The 27,030-nt window shown below is 42.3% G+C and overlaps 1 long non-coding RNA gene across 1 annotated transcript in view; it reads left to right on the top strand.

The window, feature by feature from the left end:
• Nucleotides 1-21,410, top strand: part of LOC144807841 (uncharacterized) — a 130,304-nt gene extending 108,894 nt beyond the window's left edge. Inside the window, exons 2-3 of the long non-coding RNA XR_013606467.1 lie at nucleotides 19,582-19,709; nucleotides 20,273-21,410. This is a non-coding gene — a long non-coding RNA (uncharacterized LOC144807841). The remainder of the gene's footprint in view (nucleotides 1-19,581; nucleotides 19,710-20,272) is intronic.
• Nucleotides 21,411-27,030: the final 5,620 nt, after the last annotated feature.

The raw sequence follows: 27,030 nt of genomic DNA, 5'->3' as shown, positions 1-27,030 counted from the left end.
ACCTTATTATTCATCTTTCTCACTGTGCCCACTGGGTTGACAATCGGATTGCCTACTGCAAGTCATGAGTTAGTGGATATACTGCCAGACTCTGTGTAGAGACCTTTTTTTTTCAAGAGTTGCTGCGTGAGTTGTCTCTTCTGGCAGTCAGGTGCCTTTTGGTGCATTGGTGCTCACGTTAATTTTGGGACATGTGCGGTTCAGGAGCGTGGGTGAAAAGTTTCAAGCATCGAGCAGCGTGTGAAGCGCTTTGTGAGAGGCGCGCTACCGATTTGCACTCCACCTGTAGAGACGCATATGGGTGGCAATACGGCGCAACAAAGGTACCTTCGCCGTCCCCTGTAGTGACTGTGAGCAGTAGAGGTGCCCTTTTCCATGTGCGTCAGTGGTATCGCAAGTACCGCCACTGAATGCCAACCTCCGATTGTGATTTATTTGAACTAAAACAGCTGCTGCCTTTCCCCTGTAAATCCGGTCTGGTAGGAGACGGGCTGAGGCAGGCGTTTTGTTGGGACACTTTCCCGCCATCTCTGCAGTGTTCCTCGTACCCGTCGGATCTGCACAGCTGCAGCTCTGCCGGTGGAGGTCCTGTCAGCTGGGGCAGGCGCTGTACAGAGACACTTCTCCCCTGCTGTTCCGTGTTGCTTTTCGGGCCTGCGCAGCAGCACCGCCTGGAAATCCTGTCACTAAGCCTCTGCAGTGACGAAGGAGGCGTGAGTTCCGGCGCACTTTTCCCTCAGGGCCGCCATTAACGTAATTCTCCTGGGTTTATTGAGGGCGGCGTCCACCCACCGCCCCCGGCGCACCAGCCCCTTCAGGACCGCCATACACTGCTCATCAGTATTTCATCATTTACCGGCAGCAATTCAGTTCCTGGACGTTGCCGGATGTGTCAATCGGTGTTGATTGAGTCAGCAGCTACCAGATTACTTGTGAAACGATTCCTTTTGAAGAAGGGGACATTTTGAGACTGTCTGTTCCTACAGTAAGACTGTACAATCATTTACGCCTTCCTAGACCTGGTTTTAGCCTCATTAAGACTGTCCTTTTTTGTTTTGTTTCACCCTCTTCCCTTACAACAGCCTTCTGGACAAAATTTACTTACTCCCCACTTCCTAGACGTTTATTGTTATTAAAGAACAGATTCATTTTAAATTGTATTCCTCTTTAGATCTCTTGTGTTTTTAGGGGATAAAACAAAGTGTTCGAGGTTGAAGAACCGTTTTTTTTTAGAACCCAGCGGTGCCAGGGACACACCAGAAGTCTTCGAGTTCTCCTGTCTTGGAATACAGAGACACGGAATACTTCTAGGTGGCGTTCCAACCGGAGGTATCGGACACGAATCCTCCAATCGGGAATCCCTGTTGCAACCACAACTAAACCATTTCCCAAATTTGCTAAGACCAGGCATCTTATAGCTCACTAGTCTAGCTTCCAACTTCAAGGGGTTATCAACTATCGATACACTCGTAAATATACGAGCCCCTAGGCTTCGATTTTTGCAAAAATCAATTCATAACCAAGAACCAAAACAAAGTCGTGGGAGCGACCCACTTATACTTAACCAAAGTATCTGTCACGCCACCAGAAGACCGTCTATCGTCTCGCTTTACAAAAGGATCAATCAAGGGTCCAAGACAGGGCGACAGTCAGGGCAGCAGTCCTTCGTAGCCGTCGGAAAGCGGGAGGCCTCGCAGAAAAGACTTTCGGTCCACGTCGACATGCAGGGGTCGATGAAGTGGCGGCCTTCCTCCAGAATTTCCTCAAATGGCTCCTCACGATCCTCAGGCTTGGACCGGTACTGCTGAAGTCGCCCCACCGTTGGGCGCCAACTGAAGAACCGGGTTTTCTTAGAACCCAGCGGTGCCAGGGACACACCCGAAGTCTTCGAGTTTTCCTGTCTTGGAATACAGAGACACGGAATACTTCTAGGTGGCGTCAGAGATCAAATTTATTAGCTGCAGCTAGTAACAGTAAACCAAGCAATACAACACGGTGTACAACTCAGGAGACTGCTCAAATTCATAGAGCAAGACATCACTTTTTATGCTGTTTTCGATTAATTACGAATGCACACCCACTGCGGCAAATTCTGACCAATGAAATACATTTTCACATACATTATTACATTCCAAAAAGCTCACTTTACATTGTACCAACCCACAAGTTAATTATTAGGACTGTCCCAAATTCAATTTCCACAAGCCGGACAAACCCATAATTTAAAGCACTACCCATGTAATGAAAAGTCGTAAGGAAAGGAACAATTCAGATGTTGAGTAGGATAAGATATGTGCAAGAAACTAAAAGTTAACGATATCCTGAACATTGATTGGTAATCTCAGACAACGATCAACTAGGAAAATTGGCTTCGTGAAAGGTCAGTTTCAGGTAACGGGGTCAGCATCTTGCAATTCACTCGCAAGTCGAAAAGGGCCTGTTAATGCATACATGAACAACGAAGCCCATGCAACTTTGTTCGTTCGTTTACCTCCATAGGCCTACGTGAGGGCAACACAAAATGGCGTCACGAACAGCTTAAACAAAATGGAGTCCGGTCCCGAAAACCACGGAACCTCAGACCCTCCTTTTGCCATTACGTAGGCAATGACCTAAACTCACGTCAATCTGAATCCAGGTCTATATCTATTCTCATCAGGTCATCAAGGTGTTGCTGTAACATCATCTTATTATCTTTCGCTTCTCTCGGGACGGGTCTTCTCACACAGATCGTAGCACAAAGGCCACAAATGGCGGGACCACACTGGATGCATAAACAACACGAGAAAAGGATAGATAAAGCCATACCAAGGAACATCAGAATCTTCCATCCCCATTTGGACAGCAATTCCCAAAACCATTCTATCAACGACCAGTTCCCTTCGTCTACATGTATAGACTCAGCAAACTTATGCAACTTCAAGATGGCTTGGTACACTGTTGGGGCATTATCTGGTATGAAAACGCAGCAACTAGACCCGATCAATTTACATACTCCACCTCTATCTGCGAGTATAATATCTAAAAGAAAACGGTTTTGTAATGTCATAAGACGATCTGCTTGAAGCTCAGCTGTAATATTGCTAAGGGCACCTGCAGTCTCATTTATCGTGGCCTCGACCACTCTCGTAAGCTGACGAATATTCCTACTATTAGCCATAGGACCCCAAAAGGGCAGAAAACCCTTAAAGAAGTCTCCAACTTCTTGTGCGACAGTATCTTTTGCATCGATAACACCTCTACCATATCTTGTCTTATGGTAATTGAAAGCAGCTGTATACGTAGGGGGAAGCAAAAATGCCACATAACATGTGCCTGAAAAATCAGAAGGCAACCATGTATATGCTCTGTCGTAACAAATAAAATACGTGCCTTTAGCTGGCACGAACGGTGGAGATTTCTGGGACGTATAGACATAGGTGTGAACACACACACTCTTACCAAGCTGAGCTCTCGGATTCTGACCATTACCTTGCAGACAAAAATGTCCTCGGTGGGGTACAATCCAAATAGGAGGAGACCTTTTCTGTCTCTCTTTCTCTGTCAGGCTAATGCTATATCCAGTCTTGTTCCAACCAACATATGCTCGTACCTCATCTTTAGGGATAGCATTATATGCATCAATATCTCTGATCATATCTACTATTCCCTGTATCAAGGCATTTTTACTCGCATTATCTTTGACGGAACGTACAGGAGATGCTTCATTCGCATAGATAAACATTGCTTGGAGTGTCCATACTGACCCATTAGGCGAAAAAGGCAAAACTAAATATGGCATTCCCTTATCTGTCGTATGCGGCATAAGACCACACACCCAACAATTTGTGGTATTTACAACCAGCTGATGCTGATGCAACATCTGTATAAACGAATTGTTCACAAATTCTGATCTTCGTGTCTGTTCATGTTCAGGCAACGTGTGAAAGTCATGTGGGGAAACAGTAGAAAAAGAAAGAGTAGGTTGGGAAGTAGATGCAAGCGTCTGCTGTGTAACATAAACAATCCAACCCACACAAGCCAACGTAATATTCAAAAGCATTAGAAAACACAATATTAAAAAACATTTGCTACGGACCAATGTACACATTTTCATTTTAGAATTGATTCTCTTAATACCCTTATCAGACTCAAAAGACTCCATCCTCTAACGTGCTGCTCATGGCTATTACCTTCTTCACTTAAGTGTGCGTCCAGATCGTACTAACGACCATGAACCACAGACCTTATGTCAATACGCGGCTCACCCTTTAAGGCTGTACCGCGACCCTGCAGCTGAGTCCGGATGGTGACTCGAAAAAGAAAAAGAAAAAAAAGTCTCTTGATCTGACAAGGTGTAATTCACTACATTAAAAAAAATCAATCTTTATTTTTCCATAGGTTCAGTCTTTCTCGGTCTTAAATTGTAGCGCTCTTTCCCAGGCACAGTTTGCTCTTGAAAAAGGATTTCCAGATTCGTTGTGTCGAGTCTCAAATGGGAAGGCACAGCAGCTTGCAGAATGTCATCATCCTCGAGTCCATGTCAAATGTGCATCACTAAAAGGTACAAATCTAGGAATTCTTTCACATTCCGAGTCGGCTATACCATCCCTCACCCACTTATCATACGGTAAGGGCAAAGGAACTCTTTTGCAATGGGTGGCATGCACCCAGTTTTTTTTACCAGCTACCCTAACAGCAGTTCTAGTGGCCAAAAGGACCAAATGTGGTCCAGTCCATCTTGGTTCCAAATTGTTAGTTCGTTGGAAATTCTTCGTTAAGACAAAATCACCAGATTGAATCGGATGGCCTGGATCTGCAGTAGCTGTCGGCAAACTGTCATAGACCTGTTGGTGGAGAACACGTAATTTAGCAGTCAAGTCATGTAAGTAATCCACCAACATACGGTACTCAATCTCACTATATTTCTTAGGACGAGGCACACCCCAAACATTCGCTGGAGAACCAAAAACTATTTCGTATGGGCTAAGTCCCACACGAGAATGCACTGTCGTCCTTGTTGACAAAAGAGCCAACGGCAAGGCATCTGGCCATGTAAGACCAGTGCTCGCTTGAATCTTAGCTAGTTTCAGCTTTAACGTGCCATTATAGCACTCAACAAGCCCAGCTGACTGGAGATGATTCGCAGCGTGAAATTTCTGTTTTATTCCCAAACCAGCACATACTTTCTTCATGATTTGACCCACAAATTCACTCCCATTGTCGCTCCATACAATTCTCGGCAAACCATATCTAGGGAAATACTCTTTGAGCAAAACCTTGGCTGTAGACAAGGCAGTATTATCCTTTAGGGGGTAAGCCTCTATCCATCTGAAAAAGGCGCAAACAACCACAAGGACATACTTCAAATTATTAATAGCAAAAAGACCCGCACAAGGGAAATTATACATACATTATATTTCTTGCTAGAGTATGCAATAGTATTTACAAATGTACAATGTTAGCGCTTTCCAAGAAGAAGTAAGGTCCAAGTCTTGACAGTTATGAAGTAGGGCTTTTTATTCAAAGACAAGCATGGTGAGGATTCAAGAAATTGCTAGCAGCCAACGCGTTTCGTCACCACTGTGACTTCTTCAGGGCTAGAAGCAATTGTACATAAAACACAAAATTACAAATAGGAAATATTTACACAAGACATAAAAAGACAAACAAACCTTATATACATCATAAAAAAGGTTTCTTTTAGTCTAAAAAATGGTAGTTTGCACTAAGCCTAGTACAGTTAACCATTAGCTATTATATATCAGAAGTCATCATTATATCAGTTGACATCTGTACATGATTATATTAAATATATTTCAGTTTTGCATCATTCCACTGCATACATTTGGAAAGCGTTAGATCGTATCACCAATACATTATTTATAAAAATTGCCTTTTCACAGTATTCGAGTGTGAAGCTAACACAGGGAGGAGATTAACTTCAAAACTCATCTAGTTTTACTTCTCTAAAAAATGCTATTAATTATATCCCCTTTTTATCCAGAGATGTCATATAGTACCCAGTATGTATTCAGTATTGCACACTGGGACAATAGAGCTACCTAACTCCTTGGTATGTTACAATTACATTTCTATAGCGTCATACTCCTCATATCTCATTTCGGAACCATTTTCTTTTTGGAATAAAGCATTTTGCATACCTCTAAGGTCGGTTGAGCTGTGAAAAATAAAGCTTGCGTCTTTTGAACCAAGATACGTCAATATGAACACCTATAGGGTATCAAATATATACATTAAGTTCCTATGGCTACATACAGATGATATACTTAGAGTTCATAGATTTGACTAGCACTTACAATCAAGAATCCCTTCTTCCAATTCCTTTTGTTTTTGATTTAACTTCTCAGTTTTCCTCTAATGTACAGCATTTAGCGGTATTCCCATCTGTGTCACCGGGATCTAAAAGTATACAATTCACTTTAATACCAACTTAGCATGTATAGTGTGTCATCATAGAAGGGAGTTTTAAACACCCACAGAATTTTACTTACAATATCAGGAGTAATCTGATATATTCAACGTAGCGTCTCTCGTTTTTTGTCCTACGAGTTCAATAGTTGTAATTACGGGACCATCAGAAATTCTTCAATAAGTATTAGGCATCTAAAATAACATGCAAGAGTCAAAATTTAGACACTCATTGTAATGATTTCACATTATACAGTCTCCTATTTTTTTGGGAGTTCCATGGCCCTACTTTGACATAGTGATCTAATATTGCAACTGATTCAAAGAGCCTATTAAAATACTTATTATAATGGTTCCATATTCTTCAATCTCCTATTTTTATGAGGATTTATTCTAGTATGATGTTATACCAACCAACCACCCCTATTTAATTATCAACAGTTGGTTCTTAGGCATTATGATTATAGAATCTAATGTTCACATTTTGCTGTTAAATAATAATTATTTTAAAGACAAAACAGTTCTTAAATGTTTATGACAAGCATTTTGATTATTCCTTGTCCCAGGTAGGTTTTAGTTCTTAGCATGGGATAGTCTAAATACTTTGGCTCTAGTCCAATTACGTGTATCATATATTATAATATTTAAGAATGTTTAGAAAAAACACAGTTTAATTTTCATAATTATATCCACTTCATATGAGAAATGGTAAAGTCATGGACAACGATGTTAATTTACCCCTTTCCCTTCTGAGAGAAAAACGGTAACCGGTTTCGTCTCTATATTTAGATAAATTTTACCCGACTGATGACGACATATTAGAAGCAGAAAGACATGCTTCTTGGTTTTATTTAACAAAACCCAGGGCGCCTTCCAGATTATTCATACATGGACTCCATAGGCCACCACGGAAGCGTCCCAGAGTAACAAAGTTTCGGGCTAGCGGCGACCGCATACAACCAAGTGTGACAGCTCCCAACTCCCACAAAGAGTACCGAAGACTGACACTGTGCTTAGTTTTATACAACACAACCCCGGGCGCCCTCCACATTATGCGTGCATAGACTCCACAACCCACCACGAGAGCGTCCCAGATTGACAGAACTTCGGGCTAGCGGCGTCCGCGTCACCCAAGTGTAACAGCTACTAACACCCACGAGAATTATCCAAGGCTGGCTCTGTACTTACTTTTACCGTGCTGCCGGATTAGCGTGCATCGTCCCTTCCCAGTGGATGGAAGAGGACAAATGGCAGTGCCTTTAAATACTCATAGCCTCGCATCACGTTAACTCTAAAATTCAAACAGCTGAGCATAATTGCATTTTACCGCGTGTGAATGTCACCTCACACGTCATGACGCTCACAGGCACCTGGGAGTTGTAGTAGTCAACCACCCGTTATTGCCGCGTCCCCAGCATACCATACTGATGGGGGATGTAGTCCACATAGTTACAACCTTTATATTAATCCGAAACTCGGATGTGGCATCATTGTAAAGCACCATGTATTAATTACCCGCTCGTGCATATATGGTTAGAATGCGACTATCACCATTTTTATATTTATTTTTCCATTTATTCTCACGTGATAGTTATTGCGGTCCCAGCATACAATGCTGATGGGAAATGCAGTTTCTATACTTGAATGCTTCGCATTGGCTCGCAACTCACAATATGAACCGGCGCCATTGCTGAATGTGCATTGAAGACTATACTCGTCAATACTTCCGCCATAACGATTATAAATGATTGTTATTACCGCGATAGTTACATGTGTCCTCATATTCTAGTATATATACACAAATAATGTAACATATTGTGTTTAATTGGAACTAGTTGAAAATAATAATCCAGGTTGACTTATTACTATTATTATCATCCCAAATAGACCACCCAACTAGATGCCTCTAATCAATAATGTTACAGCTTTTGTACTTAAAAAATTTAATATTGAGGTTAATTCAATCACATGTTTGTCTTCTTAAATATCTGTATTGCACCTAACAGTATCATGTAGTTTGGCAATACCGCTGTCACATGTGATTCAACATAGAACAGCAAGAGATCAAAATGATATTAACGATTTTATTCACTACCAGTTATACAGAACATATTCACTTGTAACCTGGCATGTCATCACTGCATGTAAACACATACAGTGTGAGATGTGTGGGACAGCAGTCATTACTTAGAGACCAATCCTGAATTATAATGGGTGGGATTTGCTATTATATTGAGTCTCCATATTGCAGGTTTATATATTAACAGTTTGTTATTGTGTGGCTCACTACTACCATTCATTTTGCCATCTTTGAGGTATATCAGAGTTATAGGTATATCGGATAAGATGTTAAGTTAGCAGACCTGAAATAATTGAGCATTTTTGTGGAGGGTTAAAGAAAATGATTGAATTCATTTGTGAAATTGAGTCCCTCAGACACGGCCCTCAGACGGCATATCCATTTTGCCTCTGTTTGCCGTAATCTCACTGTTCTATCTCCTCCTCTATTTCCAACACGAATATGATCTATTGCATGAAATTGGATATTAGTCTGTGATGGATGTGTCTCCGCTATGTGTTGTGCTACTGGGGAGCGTTCATCTCTTTTTTTGATGTCCCTAACATGTTCTTGGATTCTTATTTTGAGTAGTCTACTACTACTTCCCACATATATCTTCCCACAGAAGCATTTCAGCACATATATGCAGAAGGTGGTATTACAATTCATGAAGGAAAGTATATGGTAGTTTTTTGACCGATTATATTGAAACTCTGTACATCTGTTCATGCCAAATTGGCAGACATTACAATTTCCACATGTATGGAAGCCCATCCCTCCAATCGGCAGCCATGCATTTGGATTGGATTTCCTTTCTTCTATATAACTGGGACATAGTATGTTTCTGATAGTTTTGCCTGTGCGGTAGACAACTTTTGGTCGTGCAGAAATGGCACTCCCTGGGACAGAACTATCTTGTAGTATGCCCCAGTGTCGTCTCAAGATGTTATAAATGTGGCCGCTAAACATACCATATTCTGTTATGAATGCAACCTGCGTTAATTCATCTGGCTTCCTATTTTGCTTGGGTACCAACGTCTCAGATCGCTTCAGTTTTTTGGCTCTCCTTTCTGCAGCATTTAGGCATGTTTCTGAATACCCTCTTGTTTTAAAATTGCTTTGTATGGTTTTTAGAGTTTTACTGAAATTATCCTCCTGACTGCAATTTCGTCGCGCACGAACCATTTCACCATATGGAATGGCCGAGATGGTAGCGTTTGAATGGCAACTGTCAGCGTGCAGTACACTGTTGCACGCTGTTTGCTTTTTATGCATGTCACTATGGATTTTATTTCCAACCACATATAATTTCAGATCTAAATACACAATTTCAGACCTAGAACTACTAGTGGTTAGTTTCACATTAAAGGTATTGTCATTTAAATAGTTGAAATATTCTGTGAATGTTGTTTCACTACCCTTCCATATCAACAGAATGTCGTCAATATATCTGACGTAAAAGAGGATATTATCAAGCCATGGTCCTGCGTCTGGTCCCCAAGCATGTTCCAGTTCATATAACCCCATAAAGAGGTTCGCATACGATGGTGCCATCCGTGAACCCATAGATGTACCTTGCAGCTGTAGGAACCATTTGTTTTTATGTAGGAACGCATTCTGTGTCAGTACCAATTTGGCCATTTGTATAAGCATCTCAGAGTGCTGTAGATGGCTTGCGTTTCTTTTATACAGATAGTAGGTTAGTGCCCGAGTCCCCTGCTCAATTTCTATACAGGTGTATAAACTCTCGACATCCATAGTTATGAATGTGAGAGTATCTGGTTCCCATTGGAAATCCTCCAGTTTGCACAACAATTCTCTGCTATCTTGGATAAAATTATTACATCTCTCCATGTGAATATAATCTAGCTGTATCACCTCAAACGGATACGTCGGAGGAGCAAAATGACCAGCTGGAGTTGGAGTTCCCTTTCCAGGATTGTACTTCAAACAAATCATACAATGTTTCCACACATTCTCAGCACATTTAAGAATTCCAGCATTCTGCCATACTGGAGCCAACAACTTGCATATCCCTTTCGAGCTAATGTGAGCCATTCCATGAGCCATAGTAACCACTGGGAACACATAAGCATCAGGCAACAACCATCGCTGGTGTTCCGTCAACTCAACCCAACAACCCGTCGGATCCAACATACCCGTACTTTCTCTCCACGTACTCACTTCTTTTTCTGTAGCTTCAGCCTGAATCAACTTCACACTCTCTATTGTGTCTTCACCCATTCCACCAGCCATAACCCAATTAGCAGGGCCTGCGACATACATACGGCTCATCATGTCTTTCGACGTTTCCTTCGCAACTTCATCCGCAAACACATTTCCTCGACCTACATCATCCACAACTTTCTTATGGGCACTACACTTCACAATTGCAATCTGCTTTGGGAGAGTAAGTGATTCCAGAAGTTCATTCACTAACTGCCCATGCTGTATTTTCGTACCATGGGAAGTAAGAAATTCTCTCTCTCTCCACAAACGCCCAAAACTGTGGACAACACCATACTGGCTATCAGTATAAACATTCACTCGCTTTCCCTCTGACAATACACACGCTCTAGTCAATGCAATCAACTCTGCTGCTTGCGCAGAATTCTGTGCTATGCGTGCTGTTTCAACAACTGTATGTAAAGTTGTGAAAGCATATGCCGCAGTCGTCTCACCATTCGGAAGCTTGAAACACAAGCCATCTACCCATAAGGTACCATCAACATTCGTGAGAGGAGTATCTTTTAAATCAACTCTAGCCTTCGTTTCCTCCTCTGTCCGGAGAACACAATCATGCTGTTCCTGAACATCTGTCTCTACAGAAATCGGCAACAACGTAGCTGGATTCAACACACTACATCTTTTAATGTGCACATGGCTAGCCAAAAGAGTCAACTCATATCCTGACAGACGTGCACTAGTAAGGTGCTGAGTCTTAGTCCTATTCAATAAAGTATCCACTGCATGTGGGACCATCACAATCAGCGTATTATCCAATACCAAACCAGCAGACTGTCGGATAGAAACAGCTGCTGCCGCTGTAGCTCTCAAACAACTCGGCAACGCTTTAGCTACCGGATCTAACGTCGCTGAAAAATACGCACATGGGCGTTGCTTGTCTCCAAATTGTTGCGTCAACACTGACAATGCCCAACCTTCTTTCTTGTGAAAATACAATGTGAAAGGTTTACTGTAGTCCGGAGTACCCAATAACGGAGCCGAACACAATGCATCACGTAATTCAGAAAAACTTTTCTGACATTCATCAGACCAAGGGAGAGGATACGGAGTATCTTTAAGAGTCAGTGCTAACAGAGGTTTCGCTAGCAATGAGAAATTCGGAATCCACTGCCTACAATACGAAGTGATACCTAAAAAAGCATGTACTTCTCTCTGTGTGGATGGCACACTCCTTTGCGCAATCGCTTGAATTCATTCTGGGGTCAATCTTCTTCCCTCCTTCGACAAGAGATGACCTAAGTAGGTTACCTCTTGTCGACAATACTGTAACTTGGAAGGTGACACTTTATGATGAAGGTCAGACAAATGTCGTAACAAAGAAAGAGTAGCCTTTTTACAAATCTCTTCATCATCAGCAGTAACCAGCAAATCATCAACGTACTGGATAAGAGTAGCACCAGTAGGCAACACAAAATCATCAAGCTGAGATTTCAACGCCTGACTATAGATGGAGGGACTTTCACAATAACCTTGAGGAGCTCTCTTAAACCGGAAGCTTCGGCCTCCTAAAGAGAAGCCGAAAATATCTCTACTCTCCTCGGCAATCGGAATACTGAAGAAAGCATTCTTCAAGTCGAAAACTGAAAACCAGGCTGCTGAAGCAGGAATCAGAGTCAACAAAGCAGTGATATCAAGGACAACAGGAAACTGTGGCACAACAATTTTGTTCACTTTTCGAGGATCAATCACAAACCGATACACAGGTGGCTGAGAAGCATCAGTACGCTTAAGGACAGGTCAAACAGGACTGTTACACACATTACCTCTCGTTTCTTCAACTACACCCTTCTCAACCAAATCATAGACAATCGCTAGAAGAGCTCTCTCACCATCGCTCGATATTTTATATTGGGGAATACGAGGTAGCCTAGCATTCGACTTGAGGGTAACAACATAGGGTGGAATCTGCAAGAGACCAACATCATTGGGACCTGTAGCCCAAAGTGTATCAGGAAGAGAAGGCAATTCCAGTGGAAGGCAATCTTTAGACAAATACATCGGAGAAATCTCTTTCTTACCCAAGGTAAGATGTACTCCCGCAGGAGAGCAATGTAATGTCGCATGCAATCTTTTCAACAAGTCCAAACCCAATAGATTCTCACCACAACCAGTCGTTAGAATAAGGGGAGCTTCCAATTCACAAGGACCAATAGAAAGGGACAAAGGACTAGAAACCGGGTTACAAACTGGGGCGCCTGAAAATCCTACTGAAACATTGGTCAAGCCAGACAAAGGTGCGCTGGGAAGTTTAGAGTGCATAATAGAACTCTTTGTCGCACCAGTATCCAAAAGAAAAGGTTCTACCACACCTGATGTAATCACTTCAACATAAGGTCCACTCTGGTCTACTGGAACTGACACTACTCCCTCTCTTTGCCCATGGCTGTCCTAACTATCATTATAACCAGTACTCTCACTCTCGACATAATAATCCTCAACGTAGTACTGGGCAGACTGAACGGTCGGAACATTCTGTCTGTCAAAATAATTCACAGAATTCTGTAGGGAAGAGGAACACTCACTCTGGGCTAACACACTATGTCCCCTACCCCTAGGAGCTTGCTGGAAACCACCACGACCTCTTTGACCAGATACACCATTCGCACACTGTGACAAAGCCGGGCAACTATTCTTAAAATGGCCTTTCCTCTCTACAGTAAGCACACTGATTAGGTCCAGGAAAGAATAGCGGAGCATAAGGCTCAGGCTTCTGTAACAATCTCTGAAACTGTGGAGGTTGCTGAAACGGAGGCTGATTCTGACGAGGCGGATAAGCTTGCTGTAAAAGAACTTTCGTCTTTAATTCTTTAGTCTTCTTCTCTATTTTATCCTTCTCATCTTTATCCCTATTCTCATAATATTGTGCAGTAGCCAATATCTGGGCTGACGAAGAAACAGCCCATGAACTCAGAGTCCTTTAACTTATTAGAAAGTTCAGGAAGCAAATTAAAGACAAATGTGTCCACAAACAACCTTTGACCACCTTCCGTACTCATGTCCTGACCACTATGATCGATAAACGTTTCCTCAAACCTCGTGAAGAAATCAGACACACTCTCATCTTTCTTTTGCTTGCATGCTGCTAACTTGTCCCAATTCACTCGTAAAGGAGGCATCATAGTTTTCATTAAATTAATAATCATACCAGGTAATTCTGCAACTAAGGGCTCAGGTTTGGCACCTCCTACCTGCCGACCATCTGCAGCAACAATATTAGCCCACGTATCTCCTAATTCTTGCGCATTATTCTCATGACGAATCTTCGCACACAAAGGTTGAGGAACTACATTACCCATTAACATATCTATGTCAGCTAAATTCATAATACACGCTTCAACTGTCTGAGACAACTCCTTGTAATAACCGGCAGGATTCTTACGGGGATCAGGCAAGGTCTGCTTAAGAGCCAAGACCTCTGCTTTCTTCCAAGGAACATGTACCCACACTCGCTGAAAATGTGCCGGTACACCCTGAATACCCTGATTACATTAGCAACAACTTCCTCTCTCCATACTGGAGGAACCTCTCTCATAGGATACTGCTTCACTTTCCTCCTAACAGAGGAATCAGGTTCGTACAATGTCTGAGGCGGAAGCCTAGACCTAAAAACAAGTATCGTCTCTACGGCTTCCTCAACATCAGACTCCACTATCGTCCCTTTAGCAAATTCGGACTGAACATCAAGCACTTCCTGTGGAATTGGACCCAACTCATTATCTTCCCATTCCTGACGGAGAAAAGTACACATTACATCAAAAACATACCTTTGCTTCGGCGGATCCCACTGAAAGAAAACATCCATAACTGCTTTTAAATTATACCTGGAAACATTTAAAATCCATCTACGAGCCAAAAGATCCAACACTGCCCGTTCCTCGGGACCAGGAAGCTGACTACGACTCTGCTTACGTTCCGAAACAGGGGTCATACTCAGTGACCCAAACAATGGAGACAACAGATTAGCAACAATCTGTCATTCGTTTTCGAGCAGAAGGAGAAGAAGCAGACATAAGAACAGGAGAATAAGTATTTGGAGGCAAAAGAGGTGTAGGAACAAGAACAGTAAGAGTCGAAGATGCAGAATTAGAAGGCAAAGGAGTTTGAGGCAAAACTGGTAGCAAAGCTGGCGACCCTAGAGTGGGTTGCGCAGTAGGAGGCAAAACCATCTGTGGAGCACCGGGTGGCTGAACAACAGCAGGAGGTTGAACAACAAAGGGTGCAACAACCGAGGGTAATGGAGGTACAGTAGCACCCTGCACATAGAGGGGGGTGATCTCAGTAAATGAGAAATCAAAGGATCTTTTTCAAGATCTTCAATTACTTTCGGAGGAGAAGAGGGCAAGGGCGGATAACATTTATCTATGGCCATGCAATGCTGTCTATCTAAAACTTCACTCGCACGCTCTTCTCCATCTTCCCTAAACTGCCTAGCAGCTTGTAGTACTGACATATTCTTATCTTTCCTATCTCTCTTTGCTTGCTTAATTTCTCGCTGGTTGGCTTCCTTTCGCCAGAGGCGGAAAGAGTCAAACATTGCCGGCCAGGCTTTGTTCTTAAATAGCGCAACTTCCAGATTATCTAAAATATTTAATTCGAAACTACCATGTTGGGGCCATCGTAAAACACCATCTTTCCTTGTATAGCGGACCCACACTTCATTATAAGTGATAGGACCCAATCTGTGTTTTGAATAGAGCTCATAAGTCGGAGTTCCAACCGGAGGTATCGGACACGAATCCTCCAATCGGGAATCCCTGTTGCAACCACAACTAAACAATTTCCCAAATTTGCTAAGACCAGGCATCTTATAGCTCACTAGTCTAGCTTCCAACTTCAAGGGGTTATCAACTATCAATACACTCGTAAATATACGAGCCCCTAGGCTTCGATTTTTGCAAAAATCAATTCAAAACCAAGAACCAAAACAAAGTCGTGGGAGCGACCCACTTATACTTAACCAAAGTATCTGTCACGCCACCAGAAGACCGTCTATCGTCTCGCTTTACAAAAGGATCAATCAAGGGTCCAAGACAGGGCGACAGTCAGGGCAGCAGTCCTTCGTAGCCGTCGGAAAGCGGGAGGCCTCGCAGAAAAGACTTTCGGTCCACGTCGACATGCAGGGGTCGATGAAGTGGCGGCCTTCCTCCAGAATTTCCTCAAATGGCTCCTCACGATCCTCAGGCTTGGACCGGTACTGCTGAAGTCGCCCCACCGTTGGGCGCCAACTGAAGAACCGGGTTTTCTTAGAACCCAGCGGTGCCAGGGACACACCCTAAATCTTAGAGTTCTCCTGTCTTGGAATACAGAGACACGGAATACTTCTAGGTGGCGTCAGAGATCAAATTTATTAGCCGCAGCTAGTAACAGTAAACCAAGCAATACAACACGGTGTACTACTCAGGAGACTGCTCAAATTCATAGAGCAAGACATCACTTTTTATGCTGTTTTCGATTAATTACGAATGCACACCCACTGCGGCAAATTCTGACCAATGAAATACATTTTCACATACATTATTACATTCCAAAAAGCTCACTTTACATTGTACCAACCCACAAGTTAATTATTAGGACTGTCCCAAATTCAATTTCCACAAGCCAGACAAACCCATAATTGAAAGCACTACCCATGTAATGAAAAGTCGTAAGGAAAGGAACAATTCAGATGTTGAGTAGGATAAGATATGTGCAAGTAAATAAAAGTTAACGATATCCTGAACATTGATTGCTAATCTTAGACAACGATTAACTAGGAAAATTGGCTTCATGAAAGGTCAGTTTCAGGTAACGGGGTCAGCATCTTGCAGTTCACTCGCAAGTCGAAAAGGGCCTGTTAATGCATACATGAACAACGAAGCCCATGCAACTTTGTTCGTTCGTTTACCTCCATAGGCCTACGTGAGGGCAACACAAAATGGCGTCACGAACAACTTAAACAAATTGGAGTCCGGTCCCGAAAACCACGGAACCTCAAGGTGTAGTTTTAATGTTTGCATGGTTCACTCTGCACTGCGTCAATATTTTCTAATTTATAGCATTTAACAGTCATTTGTGCCATCTTTAGCTCTTATGTAGGCTGACCCCTTGCTTTCCCTCCTTTTAAAATCAGAAATCAGGTATACTTCCTGTGTTTACACGTGTGCCTCTGTATTTTACTATATTTATTAGGTACATTATAGTATTCTGTAATCAGTTTCCCCCAGGTTATTTTCCTGCCTGTATTTTAACTTTTCGGGGTGGGGGATGTTTTTTCCTGTGGTATTTACAAACTCAGTATTACGTGATATTGTGCATTTGTGACTAATTATAATTACAGGTGGTAGTGGTGACAATTTCGTACACTAGGTACATTCTGCAGTGACAGTACGGTGCGTTAGTTCTATCATTCGATGATTGTAAGTACCCTGTAATTTTTTTACAGTCCAGTTGTTCCCTTGTACATTTTCAGAGCGATTTTGAACTTTAAGGGTACCAGTTTTTAGTCTTATCGTGCATTGTGGACACATTTTACAGCATTGCATGTACTTTTGTAAGGCTTATTTAAGTAAGTTACCTTTTGTGAGTTTCCAGAGCTAACGTTAAATTCTACATTTCTCGGCCTCCTGCCTCAATTGTAATTTGTAGTAAAGCACTGTATTTCCTTTCTCATGGCGGCATCATCCATGAGCCAACCCCCCTCCTTTTTCAACGAAATCGGGGATCCAGATCTCCACTGGAAAGACTGGATCAATTTATTTGATTCCTACCTCATTGCCATTGGGGGGGAAAAATTTCTGGCTGTCCGTAAACAACATGTGTTACTCCATGACCTAGGAGTTCGAGTTCAGGGAAGGAAAATTTATGACATCCTTCCTGATCCAAAATTAGAGGATGATGAGATAGACTTAGATGTTTTTAGGATTACCATGTTGAAATTAGAAACCCACTTAGGGGACAAAGTTAATGTGGTCCTAGAGCGGCATACGTTTTTTTCACGTGTTCAGGGTAAGCATGAGTCAGTCACCAATTATATAGCCGCACTCTGGGGTCTTACTCAGTTTTGAGAATTTGGAGAATTGAATGACTCCCTTATCAGGGATCAAGTGGTGAGGTGTACACACAACCCTCGAATAAAAGAGAAACTACTTGCTAAAAATCCCTCTTTGAGTGAAGCCATTACCATGGCTCAATCCATCGAACACACTGCGAAGTGTATTCTGGAAATTTATCAATCGAAAGAACCTGTCAGTGGTGTGAACAAAATTAAAGGTAATGTTCTTGAGGATTATAGAGATGTGGAAGTTCTCAAGATCAGGTCTAAGGATATTAAAAGTGAGAAACCGATCAGTATTACGGAAGGGTTGAAATGTTTCAGATGTGGGAGCAGCAATCACCTTGCCAACAGTGTTCATTGCACCGCACGTAATTCTACTTGCATTAAGTGCAATAAAAAGGGCCATTTTGCAAGAGTGTGCAAAGAAGGGGAGATGAATCAGGTAAAGGTAGTACACAGTGAAGATGAACAGACTCCCAAGTTCGTGTTCTGAAGGGATGGCAGGGTGAGCTTCTGCTATTTACCCCTCAAGGTTTCTCTCAAGCTGTATGCCTAGGAATATATGCATTATATGTTTCTTCCTGTGCCTTTAGATCTATTCTCCCTTTGTTTGGGTGGTCTCACAAGTGGTTAGGTCAGTTGACGTCGACGCTTCCTGACGTAGCTGTTCTCTTAAATAAGAGGTACAAGGCCGGGCGGTTTTCGTGTATACCGGATTAGTTCCAAGCTACGTAGTTTTGATAGAAATATTATGGTGAGGGTGTGGTTCAAACAGATTTACAAACTTTCTTATCATACTGGGGATGCAATTGTTAGGATTATCAGACTTAAAGCATGTGTCGGGAACAGATTGCACGGCGCCTTAAATGAGTGTTTGCCATGGGGAGGGCTGGTAATAGCGCTGAACGTAGGGACAACTTGTATACACTTTTTAATAGGAATTCATTCGTCGTAACTACTTTTTGACAAGGTGTGTACTAATGTAGTGCGGGAGTCCATAACCGAGTGGATACTTATGGAGACTGTGCCAGTAGGATTGGACTTGCGGGTTAGATGCAAAACAGTCGCTAACTAATTGTTAACATATCATATCATGTTCCAGCATTACAAATGGCCTGGTGCTCGGGTTTTGAATAAATCTTGGGAGGCTGACATTATAAATTGACTTGAACATTTTATGTGACATTCACAAATTGTTTATACGTCTACGTTCGTAAACCATATTGGGGCCATAATAATTGGATCATTGGCTCTGGGTATGCTTGTGGCCGTATGAGATGATCAATGAATCTGGGATATGCGCCATGTTTAGATTGCTTGGCGTAGCAATAAAAGCACCCTAGGGGGCGGGATGGCAATTTTGCTATCTGTAAAAGCCACTCAAATACAGTTTCTTTTCAAATGGGGATACATATGCGGTAATTAGTCGAGTATAATTGGTGCTCTAATGTCTTATGGCTATTTGTAATCTATTACGACAAATTGAGGTTAGGAAGAGACCGTATATAGTATGTCGGTAGTAACTGTTTGTTCTTTACAATTTTACTTCAGACACATCAGCCTTTTAAACTGTATGCTTTTGGAGCGTGGACTGTAGTTTGATCAAGCATTTCTTATAGGTAAAAGGATGTTCATTATATTGGGGCTTGGGGACAAGCCGGTGTGGATGGGGCTTGTTGTGATTGTATTAATAAAATTAAATGCAGGAACCTTGAACCCTGATAAGCCCTATGAAGCGTATGACCATATTTCCTGTTGTAATTATTGCAAACACTATATCAAAGTATATTCATTGCTTCGACGTTTTGTTTATTGCTTGTTTGTTTTACAGGCCCATGAGACATATTCTGTCTCTGCCTGCTGTCACCATAACCAAGGTGGCACGTTGCGGTGAATAACCACAGTGGAAGATTACCTGTGCTTGCTTGGGTTGAAATTTGAAATTGAAGACTTGACTTGGTAGGTGCAATGATGTTGCTCTATACAATGGAGGGTTGAATTGAAATAATAGGTCTACTTTCTATCTACAAAGGTTTGGTTAATAGTTTTAGTTTGTTTTGGGTGACTAGGAAATGTTTTTTTTTCTAGTACAAATGTCTATCTCCTCTTCCAATATCTATATATGATGTTTACTTTTTCTAGCTTGAGATGGAACATGTCCAATTATTATGCTATAATGTCATTAAGAATCATTTTGTTTGTAAGGATGGATTTATAAAGAGGGCATGGTCCTAGTATATAAATGGGTAACTTTGTGACACTACCAACAAGTAAGAAGTAGGCTAGTCACAAGTAGTGTGAAACAAACAAAAAGTGATTGGTGCTAACTTTGTAAATATATGTGAATATCTGTGAGGGTCAAATATGAAAAGTGGATTTAATCTCACTCGCCGGTAATAAGTCAGGCTCCCTTGTTTTTAGTAATGTTATTAATTGCTGGTGTATAACCAATTAAATGTGTATCTATTTATATGTATTTCTTTATAATGTATTATATATGTATTTTTAAATGTGTTTTACAGGCTTGATGAAGTTCTTCGTATAGAACGAAACGCGCTGGCTGTTTGGCTGTTGGGTGTACAATTTATGGATATTGAAAAGAAGAATAAAGGATTTTGACTTTTCTCAACAGTGGATGGACACTTGTACAGTTATTTTTGTGGACTTCTTAATAAGGTGGTGCAACCTACAGTTGATGAAGTGTATTTTGGTTGTTCTAACCGCCCCAGAGGAACGGCAGGGGCAGTGGAGTTGCACACAGTGCAAGCATAAGGCTCTGTTGTTTCAAATGAGGAGGGATATTGTATAAAGAGGGAGGTGCATCACAAAAACTTGTTTTTGTATAGGTTCGCTGTTCCCTTGTTGCAGTGTAGCTCTTCTGTGACTACCTAGCTTCCCACATTAGTTACCGTGCTAAATGGCCTGCCCGATACTCAGTCCTGCAGGATTATGAGGTAGCCGGTGGAGGAGAGTTGGATTCCTGTGGGCTCCATTGTCTATTGTTACAGATTTTAGCATTGAAGGTGGAAGCACCAGCCAATGCTCTACATTTATTTATATGCATGGTTCAAAAATGTAAAGCAAGTCCATGGAACTGATTTAGAGTTTGGCAGACAGGCTGCTCTGTCACAAAGGTCACAGGAATCCCATCTGCCTTATTGCAAGTGCATTGTATCTGAAAGAGATTTTTCACTATTTTGTACATATTACCATGCAACATACAATTGTATTTACTGAGCATTTTTCATGTTTGAACTGACTGTAGTTAACTTAGGCTGCGGTGGTATAGCAAGTAGGAAGTATGGACCTCCCCGGGCTTCACAAGTTTTGGGGGCTGTGCCGCCACCCCCACTCTTAACTGCGCCTGCTGCCATAGCGGAATTCACCAGCAGCCCCCCCCACCCCCCTTGCATGTGGCCACCGAGTGGCAAACGCAGGGACCGCCACGGGTGGCACAATGTGTAACTACGCCACTGGTAGGCTGCATTTAAAACTGCCAACGTTAGACTGCCATATTTTTTCTTGTTGTGTATCTTCTTTTTTTCATTTCAAGAGAAGAGCTGAGGCAGCACCTTCAAACGAGGTATCAATTATTTTTCTTTCCCATGTGAATGTTTATTTTATGCACTTCTTATTGTTTGTGTTGATGAGCACCTGTCGAGAATGTATCTCACTATTTTGCAGCTAACCGGAGTCTGAAGGACATTCAAAAAGCTGCCGTTGTGTTTAGGCTTGTGAAACTAATGAACATGTTTTGTTTCTCTGTTTCTCAAATCCGGATGGTCCCCCTCCTGGAAATCATGTATAGGTGTAGAGAGAGGCAGAAAGAACGATTTAAACGAATACAATGTAGACCCAGATGCCTTTTCCTTTTTGTTAGAAGAAGCTTCATCTAACTGTTAGAGAAATTCATTTTTTGCAATTTGATTGCTAGCAGATGTTTACTACTGCCTTTTAGAGGCTTTAATGCTGACACCTTCATACTAACTTCTCTTCAGTTTTCTAGATGTTCCCCTAGTTCAGCAGTGTAAGGTGCCTCCTTCTTGAGAAATTTTGGGCCATATTATCAAAGAAGCTACGGTAGTTTATCGCCGCTTTACCGGCAGGAAACTGCCGATAGAGCGGCGACAATGGCCTTGATAATATGGGATTCGAATTTCAATCGAAGCCCAGGTTAAATGTTCACACATCTAACCTGGGCATCGATTGAAATTCGAATCGCATATTATCAAGGCCATTATCGCCGCTCTATCGGCAGTTTCCTGCCGGTAAAGCGGCGATAAACTACCGCAGCTTCCTTGATAATATGGCCCTGAGTTTCCTTTGTGTTATTTGAGACAACTTTATAACAGTTTGTCTGTGCTTTTATGATCTAAAATGCTTTGAAACATATACGTTCACTAAGGTATTCGTGTATTTGCTATTGAATTACAACTAAACTGCCAATTTGATTTTGTGACTTTGTTAATCCTTAATAAACCTTAGTGAATGGTTAGCAAATCTAATAATCTCTGTTTCTTTGTGAAGCCTAATGTGCTTCACACTATTGAAATGTATTGTTTGAGTTGTCAGCCTCAACTGGAACTAAAGATTCATTGGATGAGCACAGTCTAAACTTGAATTTGCACCACAATTTGTACTGTGAAACGCCCCATCATAGCCTATGGTATTTTGTAAGGCAGAAAGGATATCTGTCGCATTAATGACTGTTAGACCTTCTTCCTTGGCATTGTTTCCCCCTAACTTTTTGCCTTCAGACCTCCTTTTTTTCTGACTTTGTTTTTGCTGCCCTTAGGACTCTGCGTACATTATCACTGCTGACCAGTGCTACATTTTTTGTACTAATTTCCTAAAACATGGTAACATTGGCATATACCCAATTGGCATCTTTTTATAACTTGTAAATCCCTAGAAAACTGGCATTACCTGTAAATTATATGCTACTAGTGGGCCTGCAGCACTGATTGTGCCACCCACTTTAATAGCACTCTAAACACGGTTCAGGGCTGCCATTGCAGCTTGTGTGTGCTGTTTTTAACTGCCATTTCAAGCTGATAAAGTAAGACACACCTTTCATTATAATACATATATGTCATTCCTAGGGTAGGCCCTGGACAGCCCAGTGGTAGGGTGCAGTGTATTAAAAAAGTAGGATATGTACTCTTAAGTTTTACATGCCCTGGTAGTGAAAAGGTCTTACAATCTGTTTTCACTACTGCAAGGCCTACCTTCCCCATAGGATAAAATTGGAAATACCTTATTAAATTTTATAGATGTAATTTCCAAATGGGAATAGGTACCTCCTTCATGTTTAGTGTCTCTGGAATCAGAATTTAGAATCTTAATTCATGGTGAAGTCGGATTTTAACTGCAAATCTGAAAAATGCCAGTTTTAGAAACATGCCATTTTCATGCCTTAGCGATTTGGTGCCTACAGCCTGTCTCTGGGTCACAAGTCTGGATGTGGGTGACAGTTAGGCTTTGTGTATTCCTCCTACATAGCCACACACAATGGGGGTTTAGGTGTGACTGGATGGGTGGCAGGGTGAAAAGCCCCACTTGCACTTCATTAGGATGTGTCCTGTCTCCACACAAAGGGCTGCATAACCCCTGTTAGTCTGGAGCAAGGGCAGGGAAGGCAGGGCATCTGTGCACGTCAAAGACCTGCATTTAGAAACTTCTCCTCAGTTCAAAAGCACAACTCTGTATATATGCTGGACCTCAGACACCACCACATCAGTAAATTTCTGGACCTGTGGATACTCTGCCAGAAAGAAGGACTGCAGTAATGCTACAACCACTGCCACTCTGCTGGACTCCTGCTCTAAGAGAACTGCTGCCCTGCTATGCTGCCTTCTTGTCCGGGTGAGGAGGAGGACTTGCATCTCTTGAAGCCAGAATCACGAGGGATACCAAAGGCTTGTTTGCTGGCTTCCTAATCTGAAGCCTAAGGGACATAATAAGCTTCCAACAACCTTGCACCTGCACCTAGACTCTGCCATCTGTGAATCTACCCTACCAAGTAGTGCCACCCCAGTTCTGGACCATTGGAAGTGGGTTTAAGGTGCTCTATGGATCCAGCATAACTGATGCATCTCGGCTGCTTCAACCCCAAGCAGAACCAGTGCATCTCCGATGCTGCGTGGATTGGACCCGCCTCAAAGACCGTATGGCTGCCACAGCCCATCAGAACCTCCACTGTGTGACACAGCCTCGGTGCAAGCCCTCACCTCCCTCGTCGACAGCAGTTTCGATGACGATGGACTCCGCATCGCAGCCTTGCGGCTCTTCAGAGTCTACGCATCTCCCCAATTGCACACTGCATCCTTGACACCGAACTTCTAACCGCAAGCCCAGTCAATGGGATCCTCAATGATGACACAGGCAGTCGCATCGCAGCCTTGCCACATCTTGGAATCAACACATCGCTTCAGCTGTGTACTGCATCCTCGACGCGGATCCTTGCAACACTATGTAAACCAGGATCTAAGATACTTTCTTCAGCCGTCCTAACTGGGGTCCTGTAGCCGGCCCGCACTCTATTGTGGTTCGCCTAAGCTTGTGACTTTGTCCTGGCCTGGAGCGACCAGATATCCACAGTTGTCGCTTTGTGGCACTATTTTCACTAAAATCTTTAAAATTGCATATCTCTGATTCTAATGATTGGGTTTTTGTTATGTTGGTCTTGTTTTCTTTATTAAAGAAAGTTATATTTGTCTAACTTGCTGGGGAATCATTTATTTGTGATGTTTTCACTTTATTACTGTTTGAAGATTTTACACATTGCCTCTGAGTTAAGCGTGACTGCTATGTGCCAAGGTACCAGAGGGTTGAGCACAGGTTAATTTAATTTAGGGTTGCTTCTTGACTAGGGCTCTTACCCCAGTCAACCAACAACCCAACTTCTTACAGTGACAGAGAAGCCCATCTATCAAACTCAACATCGGGTCCTATTTTTTAAATGATATGGGCTTCGGGGTAGTCACTAAAACGTAGCACACATTATGCAGGAGGGAGTTAATAAGCTGTTGGACTTTATGTTAATAGTACCCCTGTGATGCATGGAGGTTGCAAGTTGCAGTGCTGGGATAAATGTTGAAGTAGCATGCACTAACTCTCTCCAACAATTTGGAGTGTTACATAGAGAAACCCTTTGAGGGTACTTTTTTTTAGGGAAGTATTTTTCATCCTCTTTCCTAAGAGCTTTGCTCTTGAGAGCAAAATATCTCCACGTTTAGAAGATTAAAAAATGGCAGATCATAGGAAGTGACGTTTCTGGAACTGCCCCATCCTAATTTGGAGGCAAAAAATGCTTTATTTATTTATTCATTAAAGGTTTTGTAAGGTGGAGAACAGGTCGCCTTGCAGCCAGTACATAGCACTTAGAGGAGAAGACGTCCATTAAGATAAAAGAGGATGTACAGAGCAACTGAATGTGAGGAGAAGCCCATAGTTGGTATAGCTCTATCATTGCATCGTTCGGTGAAATAGATCAAATGGAGTGTCTTGAGAGAGTTCATTCAGTCTGCAGGAGTTTTCTGAATGGATGGTGGTCAGGTTCCTCTTTCAAGCTAGTAGTGGCCCTGGACCCTGAGGGATTCGCATCAATGTTTTTGACAATTGGAGGTCAGTTGCTGAATTTGGTGTTGATTTGTTAATTGCAGGTTTCTGGCTTGGCTTTAATGGGGTTACTTTGAGGATAACTGAGAGGCATATTATCAAGGGGGTTTATCTCCGCTTTTTTGGCTTTAAAAGCCAAGAAAGCGGAGATAAAATTATCTCCCTATTACCTAGCTGTCGCTAACACCAGTTAGCGACAGCTAGTAGGAGATAGCGACCATCTTGGGCCCCACTTTGCATGTCAGTGATGTTTATCACTAATGACATGCAAAGTGGGCGTGCCAAGATGTTAGAGACTGGAAACATTCGCTAACATCGCTATCTCCTATTACCAACTTTTGGAGATATTTGCGCTAAGCGCGAATATCTCCAAAAGCTAACACCTGCCCTGAGCAGTTCTTAGCCATGTTATCCAATGGGAGGTGGATAACATGGCTAAGAGCATCAGCTCGGTAATGCATGAATATCGCTGACTTTTCAGCGATATTCATGCATTGCGGCAGTTTTTTATCGCATTTGCGATAAACCTTGGTATTACCAAGGTTTATCTGCGATAAAAATCGCCGCAGCTCAGCGGTAAATTTTTGTCTCTAACCAAGCAATAGCGATAATTATCGCTATTGCTTGGTAATATGCCCCTGAGTCCTTTGTGCCAGTAGGGAGTGGGGTTGGTGCAGATGGTTTTAATTTAACTCTGGATTTCAATGGAGCAAATAAAGGGCTCTGAAAGCGCAAGGTGTGTTTCCGGAGGTTGAGGTAGACTTTGCACAAAGGATTCCGCAGTATTTACAATATATTGAAGGACCTTATTGGGAGGACTCTGTAGATGACATAACAGTAATCCACCTGTCCGGTTACTAAGGCTCTGGACGATTCCTCCGAATGACTGGTTTACATTAGAACCAGGGTCTTCCTGGACAATGACATCTGTAAGTTACCACCACTAAGTACAGGTGGAGCAAATTGCAGGACTTTGCCAAAAATGTATCTATGTTTCTTACTTTCTGAGATGTGGACGGTTGTCAACGAAGGATTTTGAACTATTCAAAAAAGAGGAAACTTAGGCAATCTTCTTCCAACCAATCCGTGTGATCTAGGACTGTCCAAAGTACATTTGGGAATGCACTTGGTGACACTCTAACGTGTACCAGTGGAGATGTGTAAATGTTGAACAGAAGGGGTGAGAGTAAGGACGCCCGTTGGCCAGCACAATGCAGCCATCGTGTTCTGTGTGGTGGAAGGAACACTTCAATTGTACAGCTGTGCTTAATTTGAGCTAGTGGTTTCCGGTGCTCGGCATAAGCGCTTAATTGGCAGCAGCGGCACTTATGACTGCTGCCACATGGCGGCACTGTTTGGTAACTTAGAGATGTGCTGCACAACAGTTGTTTATTAATCCAATATACATTAAAACCAACTAATACCTGCAGCACAAGCCATTCTTATAGCTTTGGGGGCCTCAAACAGACTGAATAGTTACACTAGTAGCAGTGTGATGGTTAGTAGTTGTGTTGGTGCTGTCATTGCAGCGCCGGCAGTGGCAATGGGTGGTGCAAGCTGAGATGGCCTCACGACAAGGGAGCTGGCACTTATTTGGTTACAAATTAAGCATTGCAACCTCAGAACATTGGCAGTGTCTTCGGAAGACTTGTTCCATCCT

Source organism: Lissotriton helveticus, chromosome 1_2 (genome assembly GCF_964261635.1).
Source record: "Lissotriton helveticus chromosome 1_2, aLisHel1.1, whole genome shotgun sequence".
In the NCBI taxonomy this organism is placed as follows: Eukaryota; Metazoa; Chordata; class Amphibia; order Caudata; family Salamandridae; genus Lissotriton; species Lissotriton helveticus.
The sequence above is the reverse complement of the archived record's forward strand: the minus strand, read 5'-3'. Positions and strand labels throughout refer to the sequence as shown.